Genomic DNA, 22,583 nt, shown 5'->3' with positions numbered 1-22,583 from the left:
TCAAAACATTAGAATGTGACTTTTCATTATTGCCATGTTTTTATAAAAGTCACATTCTAATGTTTTGACAGTTCTCTTACGTCAAAAATTTTGACCTACGTAATAACGTTTTTGTAGTAAAAATACTATATATTATACATTTTAAAGCAGCAGACTTTAAAATTATATTGCCAATATTTATGAGTTGCGTTCCTGGGACGACTTTCAAACGAAGTACAAGGAAAAATAAAGAGAAGAGAAAATTATATAAAAAGTGGCAAGAAACGAGATCCGACACAGATCTTCAGAACTATAATATGGTGGCGAAAAAGGAAGCGAAAGTAGCAATAGCAAAAGCCACAGCAGAAGCGTATTCAAACCTATACGATCAACTTGATATCAGGAAAGGCGAAACAAAGATATATAAAATAGCCAAACAGAGAGCAAAGAAAGCAAAAGATTTTAATCAGATTAGATGTATCCGAGATGAAAATAATAAAATACTAGTTCACGAAAGGGATGTCAAAAAGAGATGGAGAAAGTACTTTGACAGCTTATTAAATGAAGAATTTGACAGACAGCCTGTAGAGTCAACGGAGACAGTAGCAGCAGTGGTCACCAAAATAACAAAGGAGGAAGTGGCTCAAGCGCTTCAAAAAATAAAGAAAGGAAAAGCGGTAGGACCAGATGATATTCCTGGGGAAGTACGGAGAGCATTGAGAGAGACAGGAACAAGGTGGATAGCAGGTCTATTTAATAGAATTATGGAAGTTGGACAAATGCCAGACGAATGGAGAAGCAGTATACTGGTACCTGTTTACAAAAACAAGGGAGATATACAACAATGTACAAACTACAGGGCTATAAAACTGCTTAGCCACGCCACGAAAATATGGGAAAGAGTAATTGATAGACGGATACGTGAAGAGACCGAAATATCCGAGAATTAATTTGGCTTTATGCAGGGCAGATTAACAACAGATGCAATTTTCATTATAAGGCAGTTGATGGAAAAATACAGGAATAAAGAAACAGACGCTCATATGGTATTCATTGATCTTGAGAAAGCATGTGATAGAGTTCCTCGAGAGATTATGTGGTGGGCACTCAATAAGAAAGGAGTCCCTGGTGAATATGTAAAGATTGTGAGGAATATGTATAAGGGTGTAACGACTAGTGTTAGGACAGGTGTGAGAGAGGCTGATAAATTTCATGTAAAAGTAGCACGTGGTAGCACTTCAGAGCACCAAGGCTCTGTGCTTAGTCCGTATTTATTCTCATTAGTTTTGGACCAGATAACAGTGAAAGTACAGGGTAACACAGTGAAAGTACAGGGTGTTGTGTGACAGAAAATTTCCAATGAGTCTGAAGGGAAAATTCTATAAAACAGCCATAAGACCGGCAATGATGTACGGAACTGAATGTTGGGCAGTAAATAGAAAGAGAAACAACGAATGCATGTGGCGGAAATGAGAATGCTTAGATGGATGAGTGGAGTGACAAAGAAGGATAAAATTAGAAATTACTATATTAGGGGAAGTCTAGGTGTGGCACCAATTGATGCCAAAATGAGAGAGGATAGGTTAAGAAGGTTTGGTCATGTTCAACGTCGAGACGTTAATCACCCAATACGAAGATTAGCTGAAGTGCAGATTCCTGGAAGGAGTGGAAGACCAAAGAAGACCTGGGGGGAGATGATAAGGCAGGACATGTTGGTAAAGGGGATTGACATGGATATGACCCAAGATAGAATTGTGTGAGAAATGCAATTAAGGAAGCCGATCCCGCGTAGGGATAAGACAAAGAGAATGATGATGATGATGTTCCTGGGACGACTCTACTGAAAGATAGCTCATTCGATTGCATGAAATCAACCCCAACTTTAGAATATCCGTCACAAAAAGATTATAGCATGTCATCTGTCTTTAAAAAGACAACCACATGCAACGGTGACAGTAAAATTCTCGCGTTAGAGTTCCATAGTAAATCACTAAGGAAAATCAGACTCGTGATACTTTCCCGACATCGTAAGTATTAGGTCCTACTTTAGTTTACTCTCGGAACTAATACCAAATTCTGACCTTAATATGTACATATGTTATCAACTATTTTCAATGGGAAATACGCTACAATTTTACCAAAAAAATGATTTTATTAACGTTTCAACGCCCCAAGTCGGGTGTCGTTGTCAAAATACAAAATAATACTTATTTTGCATTTTGAGAACGACACCCGACTTGGTCTATTGGTCCGGTCTTGGACTATTTAAGTCGTTTATATTATTTTCTGTTTCAGGACTGCTAAGTATGTCTGAAATACATTGCTGAAATCTATCTACATCTGATGGTGTCATCCATGGTTTTGATTTGTTCTTCTTATAAGATGATTTGTTCTTCTGTATAAGATGATTAAAAAGAAGAACAAATTAAAACCATGGATGAAACCATCAGATGTAAATAGTTTTCAGCAATGTATTTCAGACATACTTAGCAGTCCTGAAGCAGAAAGTAATATAAACGACTTAAATAATAAATTAACAAATGCCTTACTGGAAAGAAGTCAAAATAAATTCTGTCCTAGAACTCAAAAAGAAGAGAAGATCAGCCAAAATACGAGGCAACTAATGCAGAAAAGAAGAGAAATGAGAAGCGATACGGAAACTAAAGCTAGCGAACTACAAAAATTAAATAAAAAAATATCCAAAGCTATTAGACAAGACACTCAAAAATACAACCAAGGACAAATCGAACATACCAATGAGAACAATAGAAGTATGAAAGTATTGAGAAGAAGACTAAGAACGGGGACAAGGCAGATAATAAAGATTAAAGATAGAAATGGTCATCTTACAACCAAAAGAGAGGAAACCCTTAAAATAGTTGAAGACTTTTACAAATTTCTGTACACAAGCCAACACAAAGTAAATAGCAAAGAAGATCAAGTACCAAAAATATTAACAAGGAAAAGGGGCATTGTCAACAAAGGGTCAGAACTGCTACCGGAAATCACAATAGACGAAATAAAACTAGCCCTAAGAAAAGCTAAGAATAACAAATCTCCAGGCGAGGATTGTGTAGTTACTGATGCAATCGAAATCGGAGGCACTTGTCTTCTTAAGAAAATAAAAAACCTTTTTAACATGTGCCTTTTAGATAGTAACATACCCGACAAATGGCACAATGCTGAAGTAATTCTATTGTACAAAAAAGGAGATCCCATGAATTAGAATATTACAGACCTATAAGCCTTTTTAGTCACTTATACAAACTCCTTACAAGAATAGTAACGAATCGTCTTGAGAAAACACTTGATTTCTACCAGCCAATGGAGCAAGCGGGATTTCGTACCGGATTTGGAACAAATGATCACCTACGGAGCATTAAAACGGTAATAGAAAAGACTATCGAATACAATCGACCACTCGTTTTGGCTTTTGTAGATTTCTACAAAGCCTTTGATACGGTAGAATTTGACAACATTCTGGAAGCACTACAAGCATGCCGCATTGACTACCGATACACAAGGTTAATTTACAATAAATACAAGAACGCAACTATGTCGGTGAAACTACATAAAAATACGGACCATATCCCAATCGGCAGATGAGTCCGACAGGGCGATACCTTATCGCCTAAACTGTTTACCGCAGTACTAGAATGTGCTTGTAAAAAACTTAACTGGGAAGAGCGAGGCCTGAATATTGTTGCCTGAAGAGCGAGCACACACTAACTTCAGTTAACTTCAGTTAGTGTGTGCCAGTGTAGGTCTTAAAATAAACATCTCCAAAACAAAATTCATGACAAACCTAGTACCTAGCGGAAATATCAATATTGGAGACAACGAAGTACAGCTAGTGGAAAAATACATATACGTTGGACACGAAATAAAGATCACAAGAGACAACCAAACATGCCAACTACGAAGAAGAATAAATCTAGCATGGGCAGCCTATGGAAAACTCAAAGACATCTTTAAAAGCGATATACCAATTTCTTTAAAACATAACACATTTGACCAATGTGTGTAGCCTGTGATGACTTATGGTGCCGAGACTTTGACATTGACAGCTACAACTTCTAAAATGCTGCAAATGTCCCAGAGGAAAATGGAAAGGTTAATTCTGAGTATATCGCTTCGTGACCGAGTAAGAAATGAAGACTTAAGACGAAGAACAGGAGTTACCGATGTAATTTCCCGAATTGCCACCCTGAAATGTAACTGTTCCGGACACGTCGCCCGAATCAGTGATGGGAGGTGGACGAAGAGATTACTTGAGTGGAGGCCGAGATTAGACAAAAGAAGTAGAGGAAGACCACCTACTCGTTGGACTGACGATCTCAAGAAAATGTCTAGAAATTGGATGCAAAGTGCCCAAAATAGAGCACAATGGACAAAAATGAGGGAGGCCTATGTCCAGCAGTGTACGCAAAGTGCTTGATGATGATGACCCGACTGGGGCGTCGAAACGTTAATAAAATCATTTTTTTGGTAAAATTGTGGCTTATTCCCCATTATAAAAATACCACAAGGAAATAGCTTCAGAACAACATGTACATATGGTATTTTAAAATATAAATAATATTAATAATACATAGATATATAAATAATACTAAAATATAAGATATGTAGTAACTCTATATGTTATTGACTTACTAATCGTGGTATTTTCTTTCTATTGACTTCCTCTTTTAGTATGGGTAGCCACATCCTACTGCATTCTACCGAGGAATTTGCGACACAATTGGTTTCATTTAGCATAATTCGAGCCGCTTCTTTGATTTTTCTCTTTTTACTGTCTTTTTCTTTCAGTATGAAATTTTTCTAATTATGCTAAATTGCTAAATGAAACCAATTGTGTCGCAAATTCCTCGGTAGAATGCAGTAGGATGTGGTTACCCATACTAAAAGAAAAAGTCAATAGAAAGAAAATATGTACCACGATTAGTAAGTCAATAACATATCGAGTTAGTACATTTTATATTTTAGTATTATTTATATATCTATGTATTATTAATATTATTTATAATTTAAAATAACATATGTAGGTACATATTAAGGTCAGAAATTGATGTTAGTTCTGAGAGTAAACTAAAGTAGGACCTAATACTTACGATGCGATGTCGGGATAGTATCGCCAGGTTTTTCCTAGTTTTCCCTCGTGGTTTGATATGGAATCTCTAATGCGAGAATTTTACTGTCACCGTTGCATGTGGTTGTCTTTTTAAAGACAGATCACATGCCATATTTTTTTGTGACGGATATTCTTGAGTTGGTGTTGATTTCATGTAATCGAATGAACTATCTTTCAGTAAAGTCGTCCCAGGAACGCAACTCATAAATATTAGCAATATCATTTTAAAATCTTCCGCTTTAAAATGTATAATATAATATGTCTGAATTGCCGATATAAATAAGTCAGATTAAATAAATTATTAGAAGAATTTTTTATTTGGCAAAAATATTTTTGTTGAGTTTATTAATATTTTTTGTATTTTGATAACGGCATTTGGACGTCGAAACGTTAATAAAATCATTTTTTTAGTAAAATTATGGCTTATTTCCCATTAAAAATAGTTAATTACAAAAATGCCACACTAAAATAGCTTCAGAACAACATTTATTACAATATTTGTGAATATTTCAATACTTTCTGAATCCAACATATTTTTATCGTGTTCAAAAAATGGAAACGTTGGCGTATAAAAACATTAATAAAAACGTTAATAACTCCCTAAAGGACTGATCAATATAAGACGTCAAATAAAATGGCGAGTTAATTGAGCAGACCATTCACTGAGCTATTAATAATGTATCAATTTTTTACGTGATTTTTTTTCTACTGTATTAAACTTAAAATAAATCAAAAAGCAATTTCTCCCGGATTAATCCTCCTTCTTTTTACGCGCCCTCCTTCATTTACTAATTCAGTTACTCCTATAAAGGCCCTTGTAAATAGCGAACTCTTCGCTTTTACGGCAAGTCCATCGGAGAAAAAGGGATCGAAATCTTTCTTCTTCCATTTAAGGTGTTTCCAGGTTTAATATATCTTGTCCCTCAGGTAATTCACTCGCGTAATCACGAACGTGCCAAATCGATCCAGAAATTCAAAAAATATTATAAAATATGAGCTTACGCTATTATATTGGTGGAAAAACTTGGACCGTGCAAAGGTCATCATCCAAAATTTGTGCTATTTAATTTGGTATTGAAAGCAATAATCAGAAATAGCCAGGGGCGTAACAGAGGCCCCCGCAGCAGGAAGCTTGCGGTTTGGCCCCAATATGTCGGGGGCCCCATCTTGTCTACGTAAAAATGTGTTATTGTTATATTATTTTGCGCATACATACGCAACGTTTTTTAAGCAATGCAGTATGGAAAATAAAGTTGCCCATCAGATAGATACAATGTATCGTATGGATGTATTAATAAAATTGTAGATATATTCGCTGATAGTACATAGTACTGCACAAAGAAAGTTGTTCATCTCATACAATAATACTATGTAATAATGTCATAGCCACCTTTGCTTTACAAGCCATGAAGAGAAAAAGGCAACGTCGCAATTGATGACGTCGGTAGTCTGACTTTCGGACTACCGCTTTCGAAACTACGATTTTAAAGTACAAAGTCTGGTAAAATTTATAGTATTTTTTGAGTCGAACAAGAAAATATTATTAATTAGAAGTTTGTACAAAATAATATTAAAAGTAATTCCTTGTAAGTAACGTTTATTATACAAAAAAAAACCAATAACAAGAATATAAGCGGGATTCATTTTTTTCGAATCCTAAGAAAACTAATAAGTATTTTTCAAAAATTTAAACGCAGAATGAAAGATTACGTTAGGACCGACGCAAGGCCGAAAATCCCTGAAAACTTCTATATTTATTTTAATAAGTTACAGGGGTGAAAAACTAAGAAAATTTATTGTGATTTTTAGTTTCAAATATGTCATTAAAAAAACTTTTTATTCATTCTAAGGGACTTTTGGCCCTCGGTAATAAAGTAATCTTTAATTCTGCGTTTAAAATTTTCAAAAATACTACTTATTAGTTTTCTCAGTATTCGAAAAAATTATTACATTTAAAATACAGGCGTCAAAATTTTGCATTTTGTTCCTTTCCACTTAAAGTTCGTCGCACTTATTTAGAAACACCCTGAATTAATAAAGAACAAATCTAGTTGTTAAACATAAGCGAATTAATAAAAAAAACAGAATGTTAAGAAAACCGGAGTCTATAGTTGGGTTTTAATTTCAGTATTTTATAAATGCCCGGTACACCATAAAAATTTAACTGGTTAGCAACAATATTATTACAGCGGTATTGTAAAAGAATTAGGCTATAACATATTAAAAAAATCACTTAAATCTGCCAACAGGTTTAGGAAATATAAGACATTAAAAATGACAAAATTTTTAAGTGGACGGATTTCTATATGCACGCAAGTTTATATAAAAATATATTACATTGAACTAAAATCATCTTAACCTTTAACTATTGACTAATGACTAAAAAACAATTAAAATATGTACTTATATTACTACTTAGATTAATATAATCGTGGTGTATATTGTCCACCACCAGAAACAACAAATAATAAACTGTAAATTACGATCTTCTCAGAACGCCGATTATAACGAAACTAAAACCAAATTGTAAAGCACATTCCAGTGATAAGTTAGAGAGATAAACAAAGTCAAAAATTAAATTTTTAAATATATTTGCAGTATAATTCTTATATATGGCGTACAAAATACGCCAGCGCGTGTAGTTAAAGGTTAATAACATACCTTTTAATGTTCTTTATAATTTGGAGCACGAAATATTGTAAATTATTTCAGTTTCTCTGTAAATACAGTGAAAATTATTTAAAAACAAATGAGAACTGTCAGAATCAATCGGTCTACCAATAGATGTTGCCAAATTTCAACTTCATGGCTTGTTAAGTGAAATAGGCCGCGTCCCACCATCAAATAATTTGATCAAACTGGTTTGAGCAAACTGAAAGTGACAGTTAGTGACGTCACATCCTGAGTGTTCATTGTGGATAATAATGAAAAATTTTAATTTTAAATAAAGTACAAACAAGTTAGACAACTCAATACAAAAAATTTGATCAAACTAGACTGATAGTGAGAGTACAGATTTTTAGAATTTCAAAAAAACTGCAATTATGACGTCACTTTGACGTATTTCCGGAGTTTGCTCAAACTGTTTGATCAAATTATTTGATGGTGGGACGCGGTCTTTAGAATAATGTAGTTGTTTGTTAATTTTCTTTCTATTATTCTTTTTTATTCTATACCAATAAAGATGAAAAATCTAAGTTGTCATAAACAGTGCATGAATATACTATTAGCCCAGTAAATGATCGTTTTGGAGTGTAATTATTAGCGTCACGACATATTTGCTTGGCAATTTGGAATTAGATTTTACTTATCCTCCACTTCAAAATTGGAGTTGTGCCGTTGGTTGCTTTAACTTGGGGGGGGGCGAAAGTCACCCCTTCTCGGGGGTGAAAAATATACGTTTAAAATAAGTCCGGAAATGGATAAATTGACTAATTATAAGCAACTTTTGTTCTATATAGAGCTTCTTTATCTAAGTCAAACTTTTCAGGTGACTTTGCGAGTGAAAATGTTTATTTTTCAACAAAAAAAAAACACGTATGTTATCGAATTAAATATTATCGAAAAATTACCGAAAAAATATTTTTAGCAAAAATGTAGCCTATAAAAAACAAAAAAAAATTGTGTACATTCATGAAGTCTACGACACAGTAAAAGGAAAGTTGTAGCTAATGAAAAATTGTTCTTATTCGTTCAATTTAAAATCGAATATTTCAACTTGAAATAACCAAAAAATGAAGCACTTTTCGGGGAAACTCATTGAAACTTTTTTTTAATGTTTAAAAAAGAGCTTTATTTTTATTTTCTATAGCATTTTATATCAAAATCAAGCGAGTTACATTCAAAATAAATATGGCCCCTTTTTTTGCTAAAAACAGTGAAAATCTTCCCCTAAGTTGGATCGGTTCGAAGTTCTTATTTGTGAAAAAAATTAGTTTTAAGTAAAAAAAGTTTTTTATTTTAGAAAATGCTCTTTTTTCAAAATAACTTAAAAAGTATTAGCTAGGACAGGTCAAGAGAGCCCTCCTCGAGTATTTAAAATAATATAAATTTAAATATTTGCAGTTCAAATATTTTTAGATTCAAACACATGTCCCGCTTGTTACGAGAAAAATGTTTTTAGCTTTGTGCTGAACCGTAGTAAAGGTTGTGCTGAACGAAGTAAAGTGTATAATATCTATACACTTAAAAAGTATCATAAAAAATATCTATCATAAAATGTATCAATCATAAAAAAAGTTCATCCCCCCCCTCCCCCCGAAAACTTGGATCCGTCCTTGGATATTAGTGATACGAAAAATCTCAAAGAGTAAAGAAATGTAGGTTTTGCTTTTATAAATATTTTGGATTTATTTTGTTTTTCTGTAAGAGAAAAATTGGTTAAAATATGGCTGTTCAAAATTTGCATACACTCGTAATTAGTGACTCATTAGAACCCATTCAAATAAAACTTATTCAAAAATAAGCACTTTGAACCGGTGAAACTTACAGGTCATATAAAAAAAGTTAAGTAATTTGTAAAGCGTTAATGATTAGTTTCATTTGGGGTGCTAAAGGGGGAGATTTTCACAATTTTTTGCTTCATTTTTGGTTATTTCACATTGAAATATTGGATTTGAAATATAACAATTTTTCATGAGCTACAAATTTGCATTTACTTGGTCGATAGACCATTTTTGTATAAGCTACATTTGTGCTACTTACTTACGAATATTTACTTTTGAGTTATTTGCGAAAAACCTCCTGAAAACGTTTTTTTTTTTTGTTGAATAATGTTAAACATTTTCACTCGTAAATAACTCGAAAAGGGCTACTTCGGTGGTGACATTGAAAATTACACTGTATCGCCGTATTTCACGTTCATTTACTGGGCTAAAACACATATAAGTTTTTGTTATATGTGTCGCATTTAGTAATTTTTTAAAGGGGCCCCATTTCCAATTCTGCGGGGGGGCCCCGACGGATTTTGTTACGCTACTGGAAATAGCCAAGTTAAAACGACCGGATCTATCTTCAACAATAAACATCCATGTCTGGTCTTTACGTACTGGTCCATGTTGGACGTAGATATATTTGAAAATGTTATTTAACTTTATTATTTTAAGTTTAAACTGTACATAAATACCCTCAATGCATTTATTTTATTTTTAACCTGTGTTTTACTGAGTCTGCTGTCCTGAAAGGACAAACTTTAATTACAGGATACAGGATGCAGCCAGAAAGCAGTTTCTTAACAAAAAGTCTTGGATTTAAAATATTGTTTATTATTTTTATTTCAATTATTAGTCTAATTGTATAAAAGTAGTAAACTTTGTATCTACGGCTTTTCGTCTTCCTCGTATTACGAGAGATGTCGCTGTTTTGCGTCTCAAAAGGCAGGATTGTTGATATTTGTTTCAGAGTTGTGACTGCATAGCTTCAATGAGGATGCATAGATGCTGAAATAGATATATGGAGATGGTGGTCTAACTCTGAGTCAAATAAAAACAATAAAAAAATATGAAAAAAAAGTTTTTAGGAAACGCTTTTCTTTAGTTCCGGGTGACTAAAATTATAAATATTAAAAAATCAAATAAAAAGCAAAAAATAAAAAAAATTGAAAAAATCCAACACATTCGTCAAAGAAAAGCGTGGGGCGTCTTCATCGAATAAAAGGTTTTCGCCCCACGCTTTTCTTTAACGAATGTGTTGGATTTTTTCAATTTTTTTTATTTTTTGCTTTTTAGTTGATTTTTTAATATTTATAATTTTAGTCACCCGGAACTAAAGAAAAGCGTTTCCTAAAAACTTTTTTTCATATTTTTTTATTTTTTACTTTTTAGTCTTACACTTTTCAAACATTAAAATATATCGTCATGTTTATTAAAATATGTATATAAAACATATGATATATAAAACATAAAAAGTAGTCGGAATCGGCAAAAAATTTGAAACTTCATTGTTTATTTGTGAAGCATAACGTAAACAATTAACGTAAAAAGTGAAATTATGTATAGTTCATATCATTAGCTACAATCCTTAAAAATTTCAAATTTCTAGATTGTAAAAAACAAAAGAATTTAAGCATTTTCCATTAAAATCGTTTTTTTTTAAACAATTATTAAACATAAACAAATTTTTTTTATTGACTATTCGTGTATTGTTCCCGCGAATGCATATGTCTGCAAATTTTCATTCATTTGCATTGATGAAAAGGCAAGCAAATTGACCTCTAAAGATTTGACGCAAACTATTGAACTAAAGAAAAGCGTTTAAAAAAAGAAGAATGTGTGTAATTTATTAAATTTAAATTAAAATACATTTTACTGCTGTCATAAACCAGACAAAAATGTTTATATCACAAATAATCATTACCTTTCGCTTAAATTGAATGTTAAAACTTCCAAGAGGCAGGTGGCTGGCGGGAGCTGGCTTGAATATTTAATTTAATCGAAAAGCAATGTTTATTTCTGTAATACACATTTTTTCTGTTTACGGGCAGCTGTAAAATGTATTCTGAGTTAAATAAATTACATACATTCTTCTTTTTGTCAAATAATTTAATTAAAAAATTATTTTTGGACACACTGTACAAATAATTATATAAATTTTTACATTACTGAATAAAGAATTGAATTGCCTTTCAAATGAGCTATCGCATGTCCCCTATTCTCATTTAAAAAAATCATCGATTACGTCATCGCGCCCAGATGGATGACGTCACTAGTATGACATATATGCCAAAATATCGTAATTTCAAAATAAAAATCGACCCCTTTCGAGATTTTTCCCTAAAGTCGCCTTTTTACGAAATAACGAATTTATTCCTTTCATTTGCATCGTACTGTATAAACAAACATATGAGTGTTCAAGATTTAAAACTTTATTGTTTATTTATGACGCATAACGTAAAAAATTAACGTAAAAAGTGAAATTATGTATAGGTTATATCATTAGCTACAATCCGTAAAAGTTTTAAGTTTCTACATTGTAAAAAACAAGAGAATTTAGGCATTTTTCCATTAAAGTCGTTTTTTTATTTAAACAATTAATAAACATAAACAAAAATTTTTTTTGTCTATTCGTGTATTGTTCCCGCGAATGCATATGTCTGCAAATTTTCATTCATTTGAATGGAAGAAAAGGTAGTCAAATTAACATCCAAAGATTTGACGCAATCTATTGAACTAAATAAATGCGTTTAAAAATCATCGATTACGTCATCGCGCCCAGAAGGATGACGTCACTAGTATGACATATATGCCAAAATATCGTAATTTAAAAATAAAATCGACCTCTTTCGGGATTTTTCCTTAACCCTGGATTGCTACACTTATTTTCTAAACTCAATCTGCTACATCGAGGTACAGTGGTACCCCAAATAAAATCGACCTAAAATATTTATATATGTATGTTTTAAGAACTTATGACAAAAACAATCTTAAGATAACATGCTAAGAATTTATTTTGTATACAAAAATATTTTATTATATTATTATTCACAAGTTTATTTTCATATTTTCTACACCCACTACTGCAAATTGGTGTAACTTACAAACAAGGTTGGGGTACAAGTGTACCCCAGGTAGCATTCCAGGGTTCAAGTCGCCTTTTTACGAAATAACGAATTTATTCCTTTCACTTGCATCGTACTGTATAAACAAATATATGAGTGTTCAAAATTTAAAACTTTATTGTTTATTTATGACGCATAACGTAAACAATTAACGTAAAAAGTGAAATTATGTATAGGTTATATCATTAGCTACCATCCGTAAAAGTTTCAAATTTCTACATTGTAAAAAACAAGAGAATTTAGGCCTTTTTCCATTAAAATCGTTTTTTTTTATTTAAACAATTAATAAACATAAACAAAAAATTTTTGTTGTCTATTCGTGTATTGTCACCGCGAATGCATATGTCTGCAAATTTTCATTCATTAAAGTTCTATTGAACTAAATAAAAGCGTTTAAAAACTGCCTTTATCTTAAATTTTACTTAATTAATTTAAGTGCGTGTAATGAGATTTTTATTTTAATAGTTATTAATTGAAATGGTTTTTAATTTGCTTTGCAGACATTTTTGGTTATAACCTCTTAGCTGATTCAAAACAATCCTCAAAACGTTTTAGTAACTTCCAACTAACAGTCAAGGGAGTTTATGTAGTAATATTTCACTCGACAGTGAGTGAGTGAAGGACAAAATACAAACACATTAAAATATTATATCGGTGATGGTGACAAATCGATATTGTATTAGAGTTATTGACCCCGTTGGAGTCGGGGTTTTCGTTTCGTTATACCAACCTACTATTCAGCCCGTTCGATATTTTTGTTGTCCGGAAGTTACCTGTTGCCGTTTCCTTCGAATCAATTTACAACTTTACAAAGTAAAATCTTCCAAATCTGCTTTAAAAAGGACAAAAAACGATTAATAAAAAAGTTTTTATGTTTTTTTTTTCTTTTAATTTGCGTCTTGTAACGTTATAAATGGCACATGTTTATTAATTTTATTCCAATTTATTTTGATTTTGTTCATTTTTTAACTTTCGTTTTGTTTTACTATTTTTCTTTTTAAAACAGTAGGCGCCCAGTTGTTATTTTATCAACTAAATATCCTGCTTGGTGTTCCACTTATTATGCCTTATGCTACTCTTATTTTACCTATGTATGTTAGTGTAGGAAACAGAGGTTAAACCTCGCAAAATGGACACAAGTCCGTTTTTTTTTCTGGTATATCAAGGGGTGCTTATTATGAGACTAACTTTTTTTAAATTTTGCCCCGGAACCCCCCTTTTCATCCCTTTAAAGGGGGTAATTTGTGGTTTTTGCGAAACGTAGCACTTCCTGTACGTTTTGCAAAAAATTTACTTAATAATAAAATGAAGAAGACTATATTTCCTACTATTTATTTCCCGACAGCATATGTCTATCAGCCACCGTTTAGCGGGGGTGGCGCCCCAAAATTGACAAATTTTTAAAAAATATTTTTTTAAAAATAATTATTTTTCCCTAACTGTAATGAAAATTAAGAAGAAACCCTGCGCAAATTATAGACTAAGAGCCGCTATCGGTGAAATTTCTTAATCATTTTAGGCACGATGGGACCCTATAACTTTAATAGTAGAACCTAAAAGAAAACGTTTGAACACTGTGCCGTCACTTTTCAGTGGCACATGCGTCGACAGCGGCGCATCAAACTTTCCACTTATGGACGGGATAAATAAATTAAAAGTTACCCTCCCTTACTAACAGAATTAATTTTTTTTTATTTTTTTAAGTTCTATGTGATTAACACATAGGATTTAGCGTAATTTTAACCCACCACCCCCTTCCCCCTGCCCCCATCATCACAAACTTGATTTTCGTTTTTATTTTTTTTTTTTGGTGGGATGCAATCAATTTTAAAATTTCAAAAAATTCACACGCAAAGCTGAGGCTTTTATAAAACATGCCTATTTCTTATAGACCCATAGGTAGAGTGTACATAACCTCAAAAAATTAAAAGAAATTTTTTTTTTCAAAAAAGCGTATAATTTTTTTTGAGGAATAGCTGCAGGTCTAATTTTTTCTTAATATTGTGTGTTTTATCAAACACTATATTTCTAATTTTTCAGATTTTTCCGTAAGGCTCCCCACTTTCAAAAATCCGAAAAAGTGTTTTTTGGGGGGTTTTGGGGGATTTTACCTATTTTATAGACTTCATAATATATCAAATCAATTTTGTTTTTATAAGTTATATGTATCTTGAAGTAACTGAGCCCTTTAGAATATTTAAAAATTAGAAAAACACGTTCAAACCCCCCAAAATCACCTTAAAAAACAGTTTTTTGGATTTTTGAAGGTGACCAGCGTTACAGAAAAATCTGAAAAAAATTAGAACTATAGTGTTTGATAAAATACACAAGACTAAGAAAAAATTAGATCTGCAGCTATCCCCAAAAAAAAGTTATATACTTTTTTCCAAAAAAAAAATTTTAAAAATTTTTTGAGGTTATGTACACTCAACCTACAAGTCTATAAAAAATAGACGTGTTTTATAAAAGCTTTAACTATGCGTGTGAATTTTTTGAAATTTTAAAATTGATTGCATCTCACCAAAAATAAATAAAATCGAAAAATAAAGTTTTTGATGGTGGGGGCAGGGAGAAGGCGGTGATGGGTTAAAATTACAGTGAATATTATGTCTTAATCACATAGAACTTAAAAAAATGAAAAAAAATAAATTCTGGTAATGAGGGAGGGTATTTTTTAATTTATGTATCCCGTCCATAAGTGGAAAGTTTGATGCGCCACTGTAGACGCATGTGCCACTGAAAAGTGACGGCACAGTACTTAAACGTTTTCTTTTAGGTTCTACTATTTAAGTTATAGGGTCCCGTCGCGTCGTGCCTAAAATGATTAAGAAATTTCACCTATAGCGGCTCTTAGTCTATTAATCACAAATAAGTGGCTGATTTCTTGGGATAGGTTTCATTTAAGGGCAATTGTAAATCTTTTAATTACAGGGTGTTATATTTTAAAAAACCCCTTTTTATAACATCTGAACCGCCTATGCTAGAGTAAAAAAACTTTCAGCGATTATCCATGTACTGGTGTTATTTACAAATTTCTATAATGCACCCCAATTTCTATAATCCAAAAAAAAGGAGAATTAACAAAGAAAGTGATTTTCTTGTAATCCTTCACACACCATGCCCTTTATTAAAAGGCTTCACATATCATTTTGTGCACGTTATTATGACCCATGCATGCATCAAAAGCGATTTCTTGATGCAACCCCTGTAGCCAAAAAAAAATAAATAAAGGGAGGGTTGAAAAAAAATTTTTTTTTTGCTTTTTGACCCATATGGACAGATGGGTCAAAAAGCAATATCAATAGGGTTTTTCATAAATATATTCGATTATTGCAACATCCCTGCGGAAACTACCCCTATCCCTTGGAGAGCATGTTTTTACGATTTTCTCATTACCTATGCATTTTTTAAAACAAAACTTATACAGAATTAAAGACCACTACTTTCTCTACAAATAAGGCCCTATGCATTTTTTTCGTATAAGAAACCGTTACGGCACAGTGGCGCCGTAAACCTTAAAAATGCTTTGGGCGGGCTCCAGTTTTTGTTTTTTTTTTTCGTCACCTATTCACTTTATTAATAACGTACTTATTGAAAATAAAAGAACACACTGTCTGCTACACATTAGGGGAGAGTCGCGTAAAGTGGAATAGCTAAACTTTGAAATTAAATAAATTTTACAATTTTCGAAATGGAATTTTGTAAAAAAAATATCTTATTACAGTAAGGTTTAAGATCAATATGTCGATATATAAATTAAATGGAGACAATATTTTTTTTGTAATGCGAGGGTTTGTCAGACATTGTCTTTTTTTCACTTTGCCACGCATGATTGGGTAAAGTGAAATAGTCTAGAGTACGATTTGAAATCGGCCTAGCTTCTTACTTGGCGCTTCTTCCCAATTTTTTTTTTTTTTATTTAATCCTCCGATTTAACATAGCAACAGATATTCCGTGTTGCATAGCAGCTTGGTTTTGGCAAAGGATGCCCGTTCGCAAAGATCTGATTCCAGATGTCATTGACTCCACAGACTAATGTGGTTAGGTCGTTTTTCGTTTATAATTTCGCATTTTACACCTGAAATACAGATATTCCTTTTTAATGGTGGCAATCAAGTATAATTACATGTGGGACAAAGTGAAACGATATTTCACTTTGCCCCATCTATTAACATTTCACATTGCCCCAAATGGATTTAAAAGCAAACAAGTCCAGTAAAAATTTTTAACCCTATCCTAACAATCTATATTTTATATAAAAGAATGTTAAGTATGATTGCTTTTGTGTGTTGCTTTCAAAAATATGTTTAGTTAAATAAGATAAAAGAATTATCAATTACACACACCTACAGATTTTACAAACAGTCGCCCAAGAATCAGTGATATTTTCAACAATATCGACAAACGACCGGTACAAAATGGTCGATAAGCGCGTACTACTTCTAAACATCGATTGGATTGTAAACAGTGATGACTTCGTTTGCGGAAGAATTTGAAAACGAGCTATTTCGCTTTACCCCACTATTTCACTTTACCTTTCCCTCCCCTATATTTTATTTTCTTTGCACCCTAAAGCCGCAGTGGTGGCCAAAAATCAATTTTTGATTATTTTCTTTATTATTTATCCTTTTTTTTTGGGTAGTTCCGGGGAAAATATGGGGGTGCATTATACAAATTTGTAAATAACACCAGTATACGGATAATCACTGGAAAATTTTTTTACTCTAGCATAGGCGGTTCAGATGATATAAAAAAAAGGGTTTTTTTTAATGTAACACCCTGTAATTAAAAAATTTGCAATTGCCCTTAAATGAAACATATACCAAAAAATCAGCCACTTATTTGTGATTAATTGCCGCAGGGCTTCTTCTTAATTTTTACTACAGTTAGGGGAAAATATTTTTTTTAAAACATCTTTTTAAAAAAATTGTTAACTTTGGGGCGCCACCCCCGCTAAACGGTAGGTGATAGACATGTATGCTGTCGGGAAATAAATAGGAAATATAGTCCTCTTCATTTTACTGTTAAGTAATTTTTTTGCAGAACGTACAGGAAGTGCTACGTTTCGCAAAAACCACAAATTACTCCCTTTAAAGGGATGATAAGGGGGTTCCGGAGCAAAATTTTTTAAGAAAAAGTTAGTCTTATAATAAGCACCCCTTGATATACCAGAAAAAAAAAGAATGTGTGTGTACTTTGTACGCAGGTAAGAAGTTATACTTCTATTATATGATTATATGATTATAAACGAAATTAATATACTTTTTATTTATATTTTATTTAAATATTAAATTAATTTATACTTACTACTTCTCAAACATTTTTATTAAAACAGTGCCAAAAATTAAAATAATAAAAAATAAAACACACACAAACACATTAAAAATGCCACAAATGATTTCTGAACATTAATTGTCGGAAAAATTTTTAACTAAATACGTATTTTCTGAAAATAAAATTATATAATAAATATACTTACAATCATAAAATGTATAAAAAAAATAAAAGTTTCTATTGGGATTCGAACCAACTTACCACGCGGCTGGTATTTGCGTTGTATTGGGATTCACTCGCATTAAAACTTCGCCACAGAGACAGCTTGTCATTACGTGCGAAGATCGTCTAACTAAACAGATTAACCTTTTGATATTTTTAACTTTGTAAATCAAATTATTTTGATTTTGAATTGAAATGATTTAGAATTGAAAAAATACAACAAAACATAGAGTAAGAAAACAATATATTAGCTGAATATGGATAGAAATTTTGATGGTAATCAAATTATGTAAATAAAAGTATTACATACCTACTACTTATGTATTTTGGTAGGTTCAAGGTAGGTATCGGAGCCCGTATAACGACTAATAAATTTCGCAATCACTTGCGTCGTGCAAAGTGGCTATGTTCAAATATCATAACAAAATTTGATCAACTATTTATAAAACACTTACCAGTGAAAGATTCTTTAGCTTTGAATAAGCGAGATCTGCGGCACTCATACTAGTCACAGTTTGATGAGCTTTCACATTGGCATGCAACAATCATCTCTTCTATGTAAATAAGTCCAAAAATATAATATGAAAACTATTTAAAAAGGCAGTATAACCATTAACTAACTTTTTTTTTGTTGTTTCTCTTCCTACAAATCTTAAAACGCAACAAGCATACATTATAACCAAACCACAGTCCCACAGCTGTGCCACAGCTGCCATATTGGATAATTTTTGTCATGTCATTTGAACATCCAATCAGAACAAAGTTATAATGCGCATGCGCCCGGTCGCTAGGTTTTACCATATAAAATTTCACCGTCATTACGCCCGTAAAGAAGTATAACTTCAAAAATAAAACCGCACTTGTGTCCATTTTGCGAGGTTCAAACTCTGTTTCCTACACTATGTTAAACATAACAACTAAATAATCACAGTCATACATCATTGAAGTTATATTTCTTTAGGCACGATTGAGAAATTGTTGAGATGGAATTTTTATAAAACGACAGTATGAAAGACGCTCACACGATAGCATGAAGTTAGTTGCTAAATCTTTCAAGTTACGTATGGATCAGTGCCAATAAAATGTGAAAAAAATATATTTAGTGGAGTCACTGAAGGTGGATATGAGCTATTACCTCCGATTTCGTTGAACCTCCATCGATTTGCATGAAAATTGGTGAGTGGTTAGAGGATATGTCAAGGAACAAAGGTGACATGGTGCCAACTTGCGCTTTTACTCTGGGGGTGGATGCCACCCCTTCTCGGGGGTGAAAATTATTTTATAAAAATAACCCCATAATTTGATATAGGGACAAATTTCAAGCAAAATTTGTTATATAAAGTTATTAAAATAAATCAAAACTTTTTGAGTTATTAAAGATCAAAGATTTTAATTTTTATTGAGAAAAATGCATGATTTTAACCAATTTTTCATCAATAACTCAAAAAGTGTAAATTTTTACAAAAAAGTTATTATCAAAATTGAAGCTAATAAAAAATGAAATAAATCCCTTACTAGAAAAACCTCTTATTGTTAAATACAAGTGAGTTATAGGTAATCGAATGTATATTTTTTTCGGCGAGTAAAAAACTCTAAGTATTCAAGCTGAAATAACGGGAAATTAATGCATTTTATAACATTAACTTATTAAACATTTGTCAAAGTACTTAAAAATATCTATAAAATGAGCCCCCGAACATGTTGATAGCGTTAAAATTTATGCACCAAAATTTTTTCAAAATTTATCTTTTAAAAATTTTTCCAAAAAATGTTAATGTTTTTTTTTAATAACTCCGTTCGTGTTGACGATATCAGGTTTTTCTAAAAATTGTTTGAAAGTTAATTCCAAGTGCTATTTAAGCACGTTAAACCTAATCTTCTGAACCCCTTACTTTTTAAAAAATAAAAGGTTAAATTACCCCGGTTGCATGGTTCCCACAGCAAAATTTAAGATTTAAACGTTTCTATCTCGGTTATTTTTTACCCTATAGAAATAATAAAACAGGTAAAATATTTGACACAGAAAAAACTAAAATTTGGTTATATATAATTTTTTACGTATATTGAGTATTTTTGGAGTTATTATCAAAAGAATATGAGAATTACAATAATTTTAAAAATTACGATTTTTTTAAATTATACCTTTTTTTCAAAAATATGCATTCTAAACCGGTCAAAATTATCGAAAACGTTACTTATGCTAATATAAAGAAGTTCTTGTAAGAATTACTATAAATTTTAATTTTTGTGGAAATGGCGTATGTTTTATTTTTCACTTTTTTATAAAAAAAATCGAAACGGTTCTTTTATTTTCATTATAACTTGCTTAATTTTGACTATTTCCTTGTTCTGAAGCTCATTTGATAGGTATTCTGAAGTATTTTGATAAATGTTTAGCAGGAATATTTTATACATTGCATCGTTTTCCCGTTATTTAAGCTTGAATACTTAGATTTGAGTACTCGTCGAAAAAAATACACATTCAATTGCCAATAACTCACTTTGAACTAGCATTAGTTTAGTTCTTTATGTGAGGAGTGTATTAATTTTTTATTATCTTCAATTTCAGTAATAATAACTTTTTTGTAAAAGCTTATAGTTTTTGATTTATACGTGAAAAACCGATTTAAAACATGCATTTTTTTACGAAAAAATAAAATTTTTGGTCTTTAATAACTCAAAAAGTGTTGATTTATTTTAATAACTTTATATAACAAATTTTGCTTATAATTTGTCCCTCTATGGACTTATGGTATTATTTTTAATAAAATAATTTTCACCCCCGAGAAGGGGTTGCATCCACCCCCAGGGTAAAAGCGCAAGTTGGCATCATGTCACCTTTGTTCCCTGAGGTATCCTCTAATTACTCACCAATTTTCATGAAAATCGATGGAGGTTCAACGAAATCGGAGGTGAAAACCTTCAGTGACTGCACTAATTGGTGTTTTTAGTAAATGGATTTTATTATAATTTTTGGATAATATAATATAGTGCGGCCGATATGTGATACAATTGCACATTTAATGATACAAGCATATAATTTGGACCACATATACTACACATATAAAGGTTCAAATTTAGATATGAGGCCATCTCAGATTTTACCTTTTACAAAAATGGCGACTATACATATGTGACTAATAGCACGATAACTTTTGAACGAGACTTCAGATTTCAACCAAATTTGGTATATAAGTTCTTTTTTTGATTTACAAGATGGATGTGGTGAACCAGAAGAATCGGTTTACCAGAAGTTGTGTTTTTACTGGTTGTTTATGTAAAAAATATGTTTTTTTTTTCAATTTTTTCCCTCTGTATATATTAATTTTTGAAAAAGGTAATACCGCAATTGAATAGAGCATAAAATTGTTTTGTAGAAAATATTTTGAAAATTTTAGTTATATTAATTACCATTTAATAAATGCATAATGTATCTTCACATGTACCTATGTGTGACAGATTCGTACAAATATTATAAGAATTATTGTGAATTTATTCATAGAAGCATATAATTTGGACCACATATACTAAACACATCAAGGTTCAAATTTAGATAAAAGGCCATCTCAGATTTTACTTTTTACAAAAATGGCGGGCATTCAAAATGGCGACTATACATATGTGGCTAATAGCACGATAACTTTTGAACGAAAAGTCCGATTTCAACGAAATTTGGTATATAGGTTCTTCTTTTGATGTGCAAGACTAAAGCCTTGAACCGGAAGAATCGATTTACCAGAAGTTGTGTTTTTCCTGATTTTTATGTAAAAACATGTTGTTTTTCTAATAATTCTTTCACCCTGTATGTATTAATTTTTCAAAAAGTTAATACCGGCGTTGAAAAGAGCGTAAAAATATTTTTAGGCAATATTTTGAACTCTTTAGTTACGTTAATTACCAATTAATAAATGCATAATGTATCTTCACATGTACCTATAAACCTATGTGCGGCAGATTCGTGCAAATAATATAAAAATTATTGTGCATTTAATGGTTATATCATATAATTTGGACCACACACACTACACATACAAAGATTCGAATTTAGATATGAGGCCATCTCAGATTTTATCTTTTACAAAAATGGCGGGCATTCAAAATGAATCTGACGCACACAGGTTCATCTGAAGATACGTTATGCATTTATTAAATTGTAATTAACATAACCAAAAAGTTCAAAATCTCTCGTGAAAATTATGTTTACACTCTTTTCAATGGCGGTATTAACTTTTTGAAAAATTAATATATACCTTGATGACAAATTTGGCTGAAATCGGACTTTTCGTTCAAAAGCTATCGTGCTATTACTCACATATGTATAGCCGCCATTTTGAATACTCGCCATTTTTGTAAGAGGCAAAATCTGAGATGGCCTCATTACTGAATTTGAACTTTTGTATATGTGGTCCAAATTATATGCTT

This window comes from Diabrotica virgifera, chromosome 9, assembly GCF_917563875.1.
Source record: "Diabrotica virgifera virgifera chromosome 9, PGI_DIABVI_V3a".
Lineage (NCBI taxonomy): Eukaryota > Metazoa > Arthropoda > Insecta > Coleoptera > Chrysomelidae > Diabrotica > Diabrotica virgifera.
The sequence above is the reverse complement of the archived record's forward strand: the minus strand, read 5'-3'. Positions refer to the sequence as shown.